Source organism: Notechis scutatus, chromosome 9 (assembly GCF_049901735.1).
Source record: "Notechis scutatus isolate UNSWTSFEM ecotype Mainland chromosome 9, rNotScu1.2, whole genome shotgun sequence".
Lineage (NCBI taxonomy): Eukaryota > Metazoa > Chordata > Lepidosauria > Squamata > Elapidae > Notechis > Notechis scutatus.
The window spans coordinates 21,228,875-21,241,629 of NC_142017.1; positions in this window are offsets into that span (position 1 = coordinate 21,228,875).

Here is a 12,755-nt window from a genome sequence, read left to right on the forward strand (position 1 = left end):
ACTTTCTTCCACTGAAGCTGTCCTCTTGCTTATTTCTTGCCCCCAGTTTTTCCATTTGCCCGAAAAGATATTGAAGACACCCCCCCTCCACTTCTCCTAGAAGAGTGAAATATTTTGAGAAATATTAAAAAGGCAGAATATTATATTCCACTGAAGGAGGAATGGAGAAACATGCTGTTGGAGAGAGAAAGAGGTAGCCCCAGAGGTGGTATTCAGCCAGTTCTGGTACTGGAAATTTGGAGTAGATGGGAGAACCGGCCAATACCACCTCTGACTGTCCCTGCCCCATCTATTCTCTGCCTCCTGAGTCCCAGCTGACCCTGGCTGGGTCTTCTTTGGTTGCCCTGCACAGGAGAATGGAGCTGGAAAGCAGGTTAGTGGGGTTAGTGGGGTGGGGAGGGAATGGGATTCCCTTACCATGCCCACCAAGCCACACCCACCAAGCCACACCCACCAAGCCACACCCACCAAGCCACACCCACAGAACCTGTAGTAAAAAATTTGAATACCACTGGATAGCCCCAACCTTTCTTAATAGCCTCCAGCAGATATTTTTGCCCATTAAGAAAGTCTGGGCCATCCTATCTACAAAACAAAAGACTTTCAGCTCCAGGATGATGGGTTTAAGACTTGACCCTCCAGGACATAATAGGATTAACCCATACAGCAGCAGAGCTCGCTACACTGCACAATCTCCTAAGGACATTGCATCAGAGTCCAAACTTGAAGCAAACCTGAGAGCTCAAACAACCTAGAGAGCCAATTATTTATTTTTATTTTTATTTATTTTTATTTATTTATTTTATTTATTTATTTGATTTGTCAATTGTTTCCAAGATAATATGACCACTGCAACAGCCAATAGAATACATGTTCTTGCACAGGAACAGGAAGCTCAAGGGCAAGGCCCAAGAGAAGGTATAAAAAACCCTCCCTCTCAACTCCATGTGGTCAGATGCACCAGAACCATGGGCTTGGTGGTTCTGTTGATCATTAAACCATCTTTCCAATCAGCCTCCACATTTCCAGTGTCTTTCTCCCAGCTTGGAACTGAACCAGATGGATATTTCTCCCAGCAATTTTAAATCCAGGGTTCATGCTGCCTGGGGCGGGTGATGGGTGGGTGGGAGACAAGTGGTCCAATAGAACTTGGAGTTGTTGCCAAGTCAACTTCATAACATGTGTGGCTCATCCCAACCTCTCTGATGTTAGAAGTTCCTTCTGCCACGGGTTACTTTCCTGCCTGCAGCCACGAAAGTACTACATAAATATATGGGTGTTGAGAGTTTGAAGTGGGTAAAGGCAGCCAGAGGGATAATGGTTTGCTGTATAATTGCAGGGGGTGGGGGGAAATCTACACTCCAAACTAGCAAAGGTGTAAAGTAAACTTTAGCAGGCTGAGCCAACTTAGAGATCCTGAGAAAACAATGAATTTGTTCTGTCATTAATCATCACAACAACCCATTCCAGACAAAATCTATCATGGGAGTCAACAGCCCGTAATAATCACTTAATTGCCTGTAGCTGGAGATGAGTCAGAAGCTTTGGGAACAACAACCCCAAAAACTACTTCAGAAGAGACCTTTGCAGCCTTAGGTAGGAGCCATCAGGTTGGACTTTCCAGACTGAAGAGCCAGTGATGGGATTCAAACTTTTTTACTACTGGTTCTGTGGTTGTGGCTGGTGGGCATGGCGTGACTTGGTGGGCGTGGCAGAGGAAGGATATACTGCAAACTCCCTATTCCCTCCCCACCCCACTGACCTGCTTTCCAGCCCCCTTCTCCTGTGCAGGGCAACAAAAGAAGACCCAGCCGATTAGCTGGGACTCAATGGGAGGCAGAGAAGAGATGTTTGGTCAGAGGTAGAGTCAGAGGTAGGATTGGCTGGTTCTCTGAACTACTCAAAATTTCTGCTCCCAGTTCTCCAGAACTGGTCAGAACCTGCTGAATCACCACCTCTGCTGAAGTCCATCCTGCTGATGATCTTCACTGTTTGTGGTGAGCGCAAACCTCCACGCCCACGGGGGTCATGCAGAAATAACTAGGGCGTGGGTCTGTGAACCCATGTGCCATCCTCCACTTCAGCAGGAATGGCCAGTGGTGGAGCACCAACCCACCCTTTTCACTTCCTTCAGCCTGGTGAATGTCAGTTTCCCAGAGGTGGTTGAGAGACAAACATGCCCAAGGCAGCCACTCATGCTTCTAATTCCGCCTTGTTGCTCCAAAACAAGTTTAACAAGGACCAAGTCCTGCTTATCTCTACAGCAACCCATAAAATCCAGGGTTAAAGTAAAGCATTCCTCAACAAGCATGCCCCGTGACCTAAAGATCGCATCTCATCGTGGTGGACAGCTAGAAGACAGCAATAAATAAATAAATAAATAAATCCTCTCCAATATGGATCCTGAAAACCAGCATATATCATTTGGTGAGCCTGGATTTCAAAGGAAATAGAAAATCGGTTTAAAATATGTAAAATGATTAAAAAAAAAAAAAAAAACTCAAGAGTTTGCCAAACCTTAAGAAATGTCATAATTCTTGTAGGGAAAAAAAATCTAGAGATGGAAATTTTGCAGCAGGGATTCTCTGGATTAAAATGATGAGATTTTGCAATCTCAAAAGAGGTAGAGTATTTCATTAAACAGCTGAAGTAGAGGCGACACCTCCATAATTGTGTAAAATCACACAGTGGCACTTGCTACTGAAAAGGTGGCCAAGCTCTGCTTTTCACTAGGAACGAGGGTTCAAAGTCTTCAGAGGATGATGGCCCAAAGAAACTAAGGATCTATCACCAGACCCTGGTGGACAATACTGCAAAATATCTTCTGAATCAAGAATATTCTTGTGTAAGTAGCAACCTGCCTTTTTACAGAGTGAGGGCACCATGTGTGTCAGTGTTCCAGCAAACCTCCATTTCATTCAGTAACTCCAAGACAAACATATCTCAAAAGTACCTTTATTAGAACAGCACCTGGCACATCAGTGGAAACCCAAATCTAAAAGTTTTTTTTGGCTTTCCACAATTTCTCAAACTACAAATGCATCCCCACTTGGTCGTCATCACATCACATGGCCCAATTACGATCCGTCCAAAAGTAAGATCCTTATTTCATCCTGCGCTATACTAAATTACCTTGGACTAACAAAAGAATTTTATTTTGTCTACTTAGAGCTACTTAATTGAAATCACCCACTCTCCCAGGCTATGTGGCAGTGTGGAATATGGCTTCCAAAGCTGACAGGGTGATTGCCATGTCTAGTGGAAATTCCTTCTCTTCTCTTTTAGAAACATCTTCCTTTCTGAATCTCCTAATCTCAGGAAGGCCACAATGACAATGAAGAGACCATCTTAGATGAGTTGCATGGACCTGCCTTTCATAGGCTCTGCTAAATAAGCTCATGGTCTTTATTGCCAATGGAGCTCAAGAGACAGTTGAAGAGGGGTAGATGTTGGTCCCTGTTATTGAACAGAGAGGATAATGTTGCAGGATCCAATCTGGGTTGGTCACTGGGACCAGAGGTTTTGTCTTCTGAGCTTTCGGACTTGTGTTGGAGCCCATCTTCAGGGAACTTCTCCCTAGAGAGGATCATGAATTGGGATTCGGGGTCTTACAGATTTTACAGATTAACAGAGTTGGAAGATACTTGTAGGTCATCTAGTCCAACCCACCACCCAACCAGGAGACTCTATATACAATTTTTGACAGATGGCAGTCCAGTCTCTTCTTGAAAGCCTCCAGTGATGAAGCTCCCACAACTTCTGAGGGCAACTTCTGTTCCATGGGTTGATTGTGTTCATTGTCAGAAAATTCCTCCTTATTTCCAGGTTGAATCTCTCCTTGTTCAGTTTCCATCCATTATTCTTTGTCAGGCCTTCGGGTGCTTTGGAAAATAGCTTGACCCCTTCCTCCTCTCTGGGGCAGCCCCTCAAGTATGGGAAGACTGCTCTCATGTCTCCCCTGGTCCTTCTCTTTCCTAGACTAGCCAGGCCCAGTTCCTGCAAGCGTTCTTCATATGTTTTAGCCTCCAGTCCCCTAATCATCTTAGTTGCTCTTCTCTGCATTTTTTCTAGAGTCTCAACATCTTTTTATAGTCTGGTGACCAAAACTGGATGGAAATGATCTCCAAGCTCCTATACCATTCTGGACTTTCTTTGGGCTTCATGGGATGGATGCACATGATCATAGAAAGAACAACAGAATAACAGAACAGAATAATAAAGTTGGAAGGGACCTTGGAAGTCTTTCAGTCCAACCCTCCCTGCCCCAATCAGGGGAGACCCTGTCCCTAGACCATTTCAGACAAATGGTTGTCCAACCTCTTCTTAAAAACTCCCATCCACAACTTCTGCAGGCAAACTAATTAATTGTTCTCACGGTCAGGAAATTTGTCCCTAGTTCCAGGTTCCTTCTCTCCTTGATTAGTTTCCATCCGTTGATTCTTGTCCTGCTTTCTGCTGCTTAGGAAAATAGGTTGACCCACCCTCTTCTTTGGGGCAGCCCCTGAGATATTGGAAGGCTGCTATGATGTCACCCCAGTCCTTCTTTTCATCAAACTAGTGTAGAAAGTTAGCACCCACCCCTCTCCTAGAAGAATGAAATATTCTAGGAAATATTAAAAAGGCAGAATATTATATTTCCCTGGATGAGAAAAGGAGAAACATGTTTTCAAGACAAAGCAGCTTCCTGCAGCTTCCTTCACCTCCAGGTTGGTGGGATGAAGACGTGGCCCTTCAACCAGGGGATGAAACCAGGGAATAAACCGCTTAGAGAGGGCTGTAAAGCACTATAAAGTGGTATATAAGTGCTATTTCTATTGCTATCTCTTCCCTTTTCGCTCAGGAGCTCCAAGGCAGGTGGTCCTGTCCACCATTAAACCTTCTTTCCAAGCAACTTCCATGAATCCAGCGTCTTTTCCCCCCACTTGGAATTGACCCAGAAGGATATTTCTTCCAACACTAGACATACCCAGTTCCAGCAATCGTTCTTCATATGTTTTAGTTTCCAGCCTTCTAATCATCCTAGTTGCTCTTCTCTGCACTCTTTCCAGACTCTCTACATCTTTTTTTTTATATCATGGCAACCAAAACTGGATTCAGTATTCCAAGTATGGCCTTACCAAGGCATTATAAAGTGGTATTAACACTTCCCGTGATCTTGATTCTATTACCTCTGTTGATACGGCCTAGATTTGCTGCACTTTCTGGAGAGGTCTGTGGGGACACAGAGCCTCATTCATGATTCTGGCACATGCATATTGAAGCCTCAGACATGGCGATACCTCCTTTGAGTCCTAAAGCTTGGTTTCCCAGCTGTGCAGAAGAGCAGCCTGGGAAATGGTCCACTCCCTTTCCCACAGTAAACAAAGCAAGAGCAACCACATCACACCTGGGCAAGGCAAAACCACAGTAACTGATGAGATCCAAGAATCTACCAATCTACTGGCCAGCTCATGGAGAGTAATATCTAGAATTTCATTGCTAGGACAGGAGTTGACATGACACAAGTTTGTGGGTTTTCCTCCAGCTCCTTTATATATATATACAGTTGTTTTTGATACAAGATGGGCTTCAAATAAATTTAATATATAAATAAATAGCACATACCCAGGGAAATAATGCCCATTGTTTCCTTATGATGGCTGGAGGACCAAGAGACCCTAACAAGACTGGAAAGGATATCAAAACAAGGGAGACTTTTTCTTCTCTTATGCTTTACCATTCTCTCCAGTGGTGGGATTCAAATTTTTTTACTAATGGTTTTGTGGGTGTGGCGTGGAGGGGAAGGTTACTGACAAATCCCGCTTCCCTCCCCACCCCGCTAACCTGCTTTCCAGCTCCGTTCTCCTGGGCAGGGCAACCAAAGGAGACCCAGCCGATCAGCTGGGACTCAATGGGAAGCAGAGAAGAGACGGGGTTGGCGGGGCCAGTCAGAGGTGGGATTGGCCGGTTCTCCCAACTACTCAAAATTCCTGCTACTGGTTCTTCAGAACTGGTCAGAACCGGCTGAATCCCACCTCTGATTCTCTCCCTTAGGAACACCTTTGCTTTAACTACATGCTGTAAATAAATAAAACAACCCCATCTTTCCTTTTAGGAAACTTTGGTGCAGTGGTTAAGACATAGGATGAAAACTGGGAGATTGGGCACAAAGCCAGCTAGATCATCCTGGGCCAGTCACTATCTCTCAGCCCTAGGAAGCAGGCAATGGCAAACCACTTCTGAATTCTGGAAATTGAAGCACATAAATTTTAAAGGTGCCAAGGCTGAGTAACAGAACTATAAACTATGGATTGCAAGCTACTTAGGACTGGGTCAGTATATTGCACTAAGCCCAAACCAAGTCAACCATAAACTGGCAAAGCATAATGTGTGAATCAAACCACTTTCTTTGTGGTCCAGATTCTGGCTTACAATACTGTAACCTTGAACTAGAGTGGTATGAGCAAAGGACAGTCTTCGGTCTGAAAGTGTCCTCTATCCCAGAATTTCATTCTGGGGAATACCAGCTTTCCTGTTGCGACCTGGAGATGTGAAGACAAGAAATTACCTTGTCCTTCAACACCTCTTTGTAAAAAGCAGGTTTTCAGCACCAGCTACAGCCAAGAACCAATTCTGAAATAAGTTGAATGTTCTGACGCCTGTTAGATTTTCTTGAACAAATCTCACTCCAGAAGTTGATGAAATATGTCAGCGTATGAGAACACCTCCTTCCCATTAAGTTTTGGAATTAGTGTCACACCTTTTCACATCTTTTTGTTTCACCATTCTTACTGTTATTTTTTTAAAGAAATAATTTCTTTGAAATTATTTCTAGACAGACTATTTTTAAAATGTTTTGTGGTCTTCAAAACCTTTAGGAAATCTTACACAATCCAGTCAAAGCCAGTACCCAAAATAGACAGAAGAAGCTTTTGAAACGTCCTCTTGGCAGCCAGCATCCAAACAGGCCTTCATCTTCTTTGCTATGGGGGAAAATACCAAATTTTGTATTTCATTGATGGCCGTTATTTCCCCATTTGGAGGAACAGAGAATCTGGAAGTGAGCAGCCATGGTTTTTTTTTCAAGCCATTCTGTGTCCTCTTTTGTCCTCTGGTGCAAATGTGCACGTTTCACCTACTAAGGCATGACTAATAGCCGGCTTAATCCCTTCTGTAAGGCAGGCGTCCATCCCCCACCTCCCATATTTCACAGCCCTGAATTCACACAGGCTAATTATGTGCTTTGAGAACAGCAAGTCCTCCTGCGTGACGGTACCACACAACTCCAATTGTGACCTTAAGAAGGATCTGTCCATAATCCAAGTTCCCACTGGAAATCTCATCACCAGGCAGAGGAGGAGGAGGAGGTGAGAGAAGCGTCTCTCCTCCATTCAGAGAGCAGAAGGATTGTGTTTCAGTTACAATGATCCTGTTGTCCGTATCAATCCACCCTGACACTCCCAGAAGGAGAGGCTAGGAAGAAAAGCAGGAGCAACGTTCCCAGCTCAATCAGAAATCTCTTCCTGCCCTAGACCAGGGTCTCCAACTTGGTCCACTTTAAGACTTGTGGACTTCAACTCCCAGAATTCCAGCAAAGCTGGCTGAGAAATTCTGGGAGTTGAAGTCCACAAGTTTTAAAGTGGACAAGGATGGAGACCCCTGCCCTAGAGTACAGATAGTCCTTGACTTACAACAGTTCTCTTAGTGACCGTTCAAAGTTACAAAGCACTGAAAAAAGCGACATGACCATTTCCCACAGTTTCACACTTATGATAGTTGCAGCATCCCCATAGTCAGGGATGGGATTCTACAGGTTCGCACCCATTCACTAGAACCGGTTGTTAACATTCTAAGCAGTTCGGAGAACCGGTTGTTAGAAGAAATTACTGGCCTAATCCTGTAAGAAAGGCAGGAAGGAAACATTCTGGTGTTGCTTACAGAAACTGCCTCTCTGTTAACCCTTATTCCATTCTTGGCAGGACTGGACTTCGTGTCCCAGGAACTTCTCTGGAGTTTTTTTCCCCTTGAGAAAATTTCTCCTGGAGAAAAGGAGCATCTTTGGGACTGAAACTCATGTACTGTAGATACAATAAGAAGCATCAGTTGGGTCTAGGAAGGGTCATCAATCTGAAACGTTAAAGGCTGCATGAGTAGGGTGGTTTCTTCTTTCCTTCCTTCCTTCCTTCCTTCCTTCCTTCCTTCCTTCCTTCCTTCCTTCCTTCCTTCCTTCCTTCCTTCCTTCCTTCCTTCCTTCCTTCCTTCCTTCCTTCCTTCCTTCCTTCCTTCCTTCCTGCTATTGCCTTTCTTCTGGGCTGTTCTTATTCCATGATACTGTAGAACTGGGGTTGCTCTGAGCATCCTCTTGTTTTTAAGCTGCCTCATTTGTTTCTGCTGATTGCACATATTTTTTAAGACCCTGCACAAAGATTAAAAAGCAAAGTCCCTGCCTGAAGGCTTATTCTCTGAGAGCCAGAGTACAATAGAACAGGGCCAAACTGGGAGAATCCCACCCCTGGGGGTGTGTGTATGTGTGTGATTCAGGTGGGCTTCCTAGCTTTGAAAGGAGAGAGGGAAGGAGGAAGGGACAGAAAGAGGGGGGGGAGGGGGAGAGAGAAAGAGAGGGGGATACAGAAAGAGAGAGAGAAAGAGAGGGAAAGAGAGAGAGGGAGAGAGAAAGAGAGAGAGAAAGAGAGAGAGAAAGAGAGAAGGAAGATACAAGAAAGAAAAGAAAGAGAAAAGGAAAAGAAAAAAGGGAGAGAGAAAGGAAGTGAAAGGAAGAAAGGGGGATGGAAGGAAGAGGCAGAATGAAAGGGAAAGAAAGAAAGAAAGAAAGAAAGAAAGAAAGAAAGAAAGAAAGAAAGAAAGAAAGAAAGAAAGAGAAAAAGAGGAGAAAGTAAATGAGATAAATACATGGATAGATAAATACAGGGAAGGAGGGAGGGAGGGAGAGAGAGAGAGAGAGAGAAAGGAGAGGAAGGAAGGACATAAACCTGGCTTCAGAAGACTTTGAAGCAGCACAGCAATCGAGGGCTGCCCTGCAAGGGATCTCAGAGGTCATCTAGTCCAACCCTCTGCTCCAGCAGGAGATCCTTACAGAATCAAAGAATAGCAGGGTTAGAAGGGTGTGTGTGTGTGTGTGTGTGTGTCTGTCAAAACACCAAAAACAGGCCAAGTAGCGCTGTGGAGGTCAGTCGTAAATTAGAACACTTGCTAAGCAACTGGCCATTAAGCGAGGACCTGGTCATTAAGCAAGGACCACTTACATTTGGTTTGCCAGTCACATGGCCACCTGGCCACACCCACCCCAGTCACATGACCACCTAGCCACACCCAGTCAGCAAGCCACACCTACCCGTCACATGACCACCTAGCCACACCCACAAATTAGGCCATGCCCACAGAACCGGTTGTGAAGAAATTTGAATCCCACCCCTCCCTTTGATCCTGGAGATAGTGGGATGGCAAGCGGGGAGTTGCGTGTTAGCTGATCATAGGCAAAAACCAGAAGGTGACTGGGAGTATCTTTCCCAAGTAACGAATCATCAGATCGGATCACATCGTATCTTTTCAGCTGGTGCCAGTGCAAAAAGCTGCTCCTGGACTCCTGATTTTTAACAACAAAACAAAACAAAGCCAAATGAAAACCGAAAACCCCACAGAACTAGAATAAGAACGGAAATGTTTCTTGGCTACAGCAGGAGACCACAAACATAAAATAATAGAGTTGGAAAGGAACCTGGAGTTCTTCTAGTGCGACCCCCTGCTGGAGCAGGGGACCCTGTGCCATTTGAGACAAATGATTGTCCGGTCTCTTCTGAAAAGCTTCCAATGTTGGAGTATCCACAACTATTGGCGGCAAGTTGTTCTCCTGGTTAATTTTCTCACTGTCAGGAAATTCCTCCTTAGTTCTAGATTGGTTCACTCCAGAGGTGGAATTCAGCCTGTTCCAACCGGTTCTGGAGAACCAGGAGCAGATATTTTGAGTAGTTCAGAGAACCGGCCAATCCCACCTCTGACTGGCCCCGCCAACCCCATCTCTTCTCCGCCTCCCATTGAGTCCCAGCTGATCGGCTGGGTCTTCTTTGGTTGCTCTGCACAGGAGAACGGAGCTGGAAAGCAGGTTAGTGGGGTGGGGAGGGAAGGGGGATTTTGCAGTAACCTTCCTCTGCCATGCCCCCAAGCCAAGCCCACAGAACCGGTAGTTAAAAAAATTGAATCCCACCACTGGTTCACTCCTTGATTTCCATCCATTGTTGAAACTTCAAATGCTTGGCCACTGACTCATATTTCTGATGGTTGCAGTGTCCCCTTGGGGTCACGTGATCCCCTTTTGTGACCTTCTGACAAGCAAAGCCAACGGGTCAGCCAGATCCACTCAACAACCACGTTATTAACTTATCAACTGCAGTGATTGAATTAACCACTATGGCGAGAAAAATCGTAGAATGGGGGCAAAGTTCACTTAACAGATGTCTTGCTTAACAACAGAGATGTTGGCCTCAACTATGGTTTTAAGTCAAGGACTACCTGCCTCGTGTTCTTTTTCTCAGTTCGTGAGATCACGGTGCGTGCATGGAGAAGAGGCTGGCTTGAAACACGCACCGTTTCCCCACCGCCAGAGATGCTTCGGCCCCGAGTTAAGATCGTAATAATAGATCAAAGTAAAAAAAATAAATGAAGAACCCAGATAACGACATCAATCAGCCCTTTGACAAGGAGGAGTTTCTCTGCCTTGGCCTGATCCATCTTGTGGGAAGGGCGTAGCTAACTCTCCGGGCTCTGGGATGTGCTCCCGGCCTTGGTTGTACCGAATGCAGTTAGATGCGGGCAATGCGGCTTCTGCGAGTTGGAGGGAGGCTGTGAGAAAGGAGTGACCTTCATGCAAACCTCCCCATTTCCGGGGGGTGTGTGTGTGTGTGTGCACGGACCGCACTCTCGATTGGTGGAGAAAGCACCTGCCCCTAGGAAGGTTGAAAAGGAGAGTGAGGGGAGTTGGCAACCCAAGGTCTGCGGTTGCCTGACACATCCAGAGAGCAGAGGCAGGTGGGGTTTTGGATGTCCCAACAAGGAGGGTGGTTGTTGCCAGTCCAGGCTTAAAAAGAGGACACATTGCGCAGGGAGAACAAGCCGTGGAAAAATTGGCAGGGAAAGAGGTTTAGGTGAGGTAATTGCCAGAGGCGGTTTGAAATAGCAGGTTGCTCTTGATTCTCGTGCAGCCCTTGGCAAAGGCTCAGAATCCGCCCACGTTTGCACGAAAGTCCAACAGGAGAAACCCTCCCTCCGTGGAAGAGCCCTCGGGGCTGCCAGGTCGAGCATGATCCTCTGAAACCCAGCAGGACCAGGCGCAGCATCCCGCCAGGTGATGCCTCTGGGAAGGGAGAAGAAGCAACCTTGGTGCTGATGATTCTTTGGAGGCTCAAAGGGGATCTCTGGTGGCTTTTCCTCTGGATGGGGCTTCCTTCAAAAGGTCTGCAAAGTGGGGGAGCAGCAGGGGAGGGGCAATGAATCAAACCCTCACCCTGGAAGGGAGGGAAAGGTAACCAAGCAGCCAGGAGAATCTTTCCGTTGGATAATCTCCTATCCTGGGTGTCAGCAATCCATGGCTCTGGAGCCGCATGCAGCTCTTTGGGCCCTCTGCTGTGGCTTCCTGTCGGGTGATCCCACCACTGGCTGCCCCTGTCCCTCACCCTCCCCTCCCCTCCCAGTCACTCCTCGCCTGGCCTGAGAAGGTAAAACACAAAAAACAGAAATGAGAGAGAGGGAGGGAGGGAGGGAGGGAGAGAGAGAGAGACCCATTTCCCAGAGAAAATAAAACACCGGGAGCCACAAAACCTGGGTAGGCGTGGTTGGGGGGGTGTCATGTGACTGGGTGGGAGTGATGTTGACTTGGCCATGCCAACCCAGGTTTTGTGGCTCCTGGTGTTTTCTTTTCTGTGGGAAATGGGTCCAAGTGGCTCTTTGAATGTTTAAGGTTGCAGACCCCTGCCCAAATGAGCAAGAGATCCCATGGTAATCTCCTCAGGGAATGCTTGGAAGGGAGGTCAGCAACCTTTTATGGGAGCTTCATCACATCATTCACGAAGAGACTGAACCGCCATCTGTCAGAAATGTGTAGGGTCTCCTGTTTGGGCGGGGGGGGTTGGACTAGATGACCTACAAGGTCCCTTCCAACTCTTTTCATCTATCTGTCTGTCCTTGGAGGGGTATCAGAGACTGGGAGGAGGCGTTGCAAAAACGGACTGGGGGAGGGGAGGGGGCTGAGACTAAAGGAAGAGGGACATGATTTCATGAAGATTTAAGCTCAATTTAAATTGTTCAATGGGTTGTAGAATTCTTTTAAGCCCAAGTACTGCAGAGGTAGTTCCCGATTTACGTTCGCCGCTTAAAGTGACCATTTAACATTGCGACAGACCTCCTGTGTCAAAATGATGGCAGGCTTATGACCCAGATTTGAAGTTCCAATGGCCACAGTCACATGATTACATTTAAGACGCTCGGCAACCGGTCTGCATTTACAACCAGGGTCCAGGGTCACAGGACTATGACCTATGACCTTTTCTGCTGGGAACCAGAGTCGTTGTCATCATAATCATCATCATCATCATTCTAGCCCTTGTCTATCTACTGCAGGGTGAAGGCCTCTTCTGCATGTTTCCAACCCAGACGGTCCTGAACTTTCTTTTGGTCAGTTGGGCCCGCCATACTTGCTGATGTCATGGTTTTATCTTGTTTTAAGTCTCTTTCGTGGACACTTTTGATCCACTGGGATCCATTCT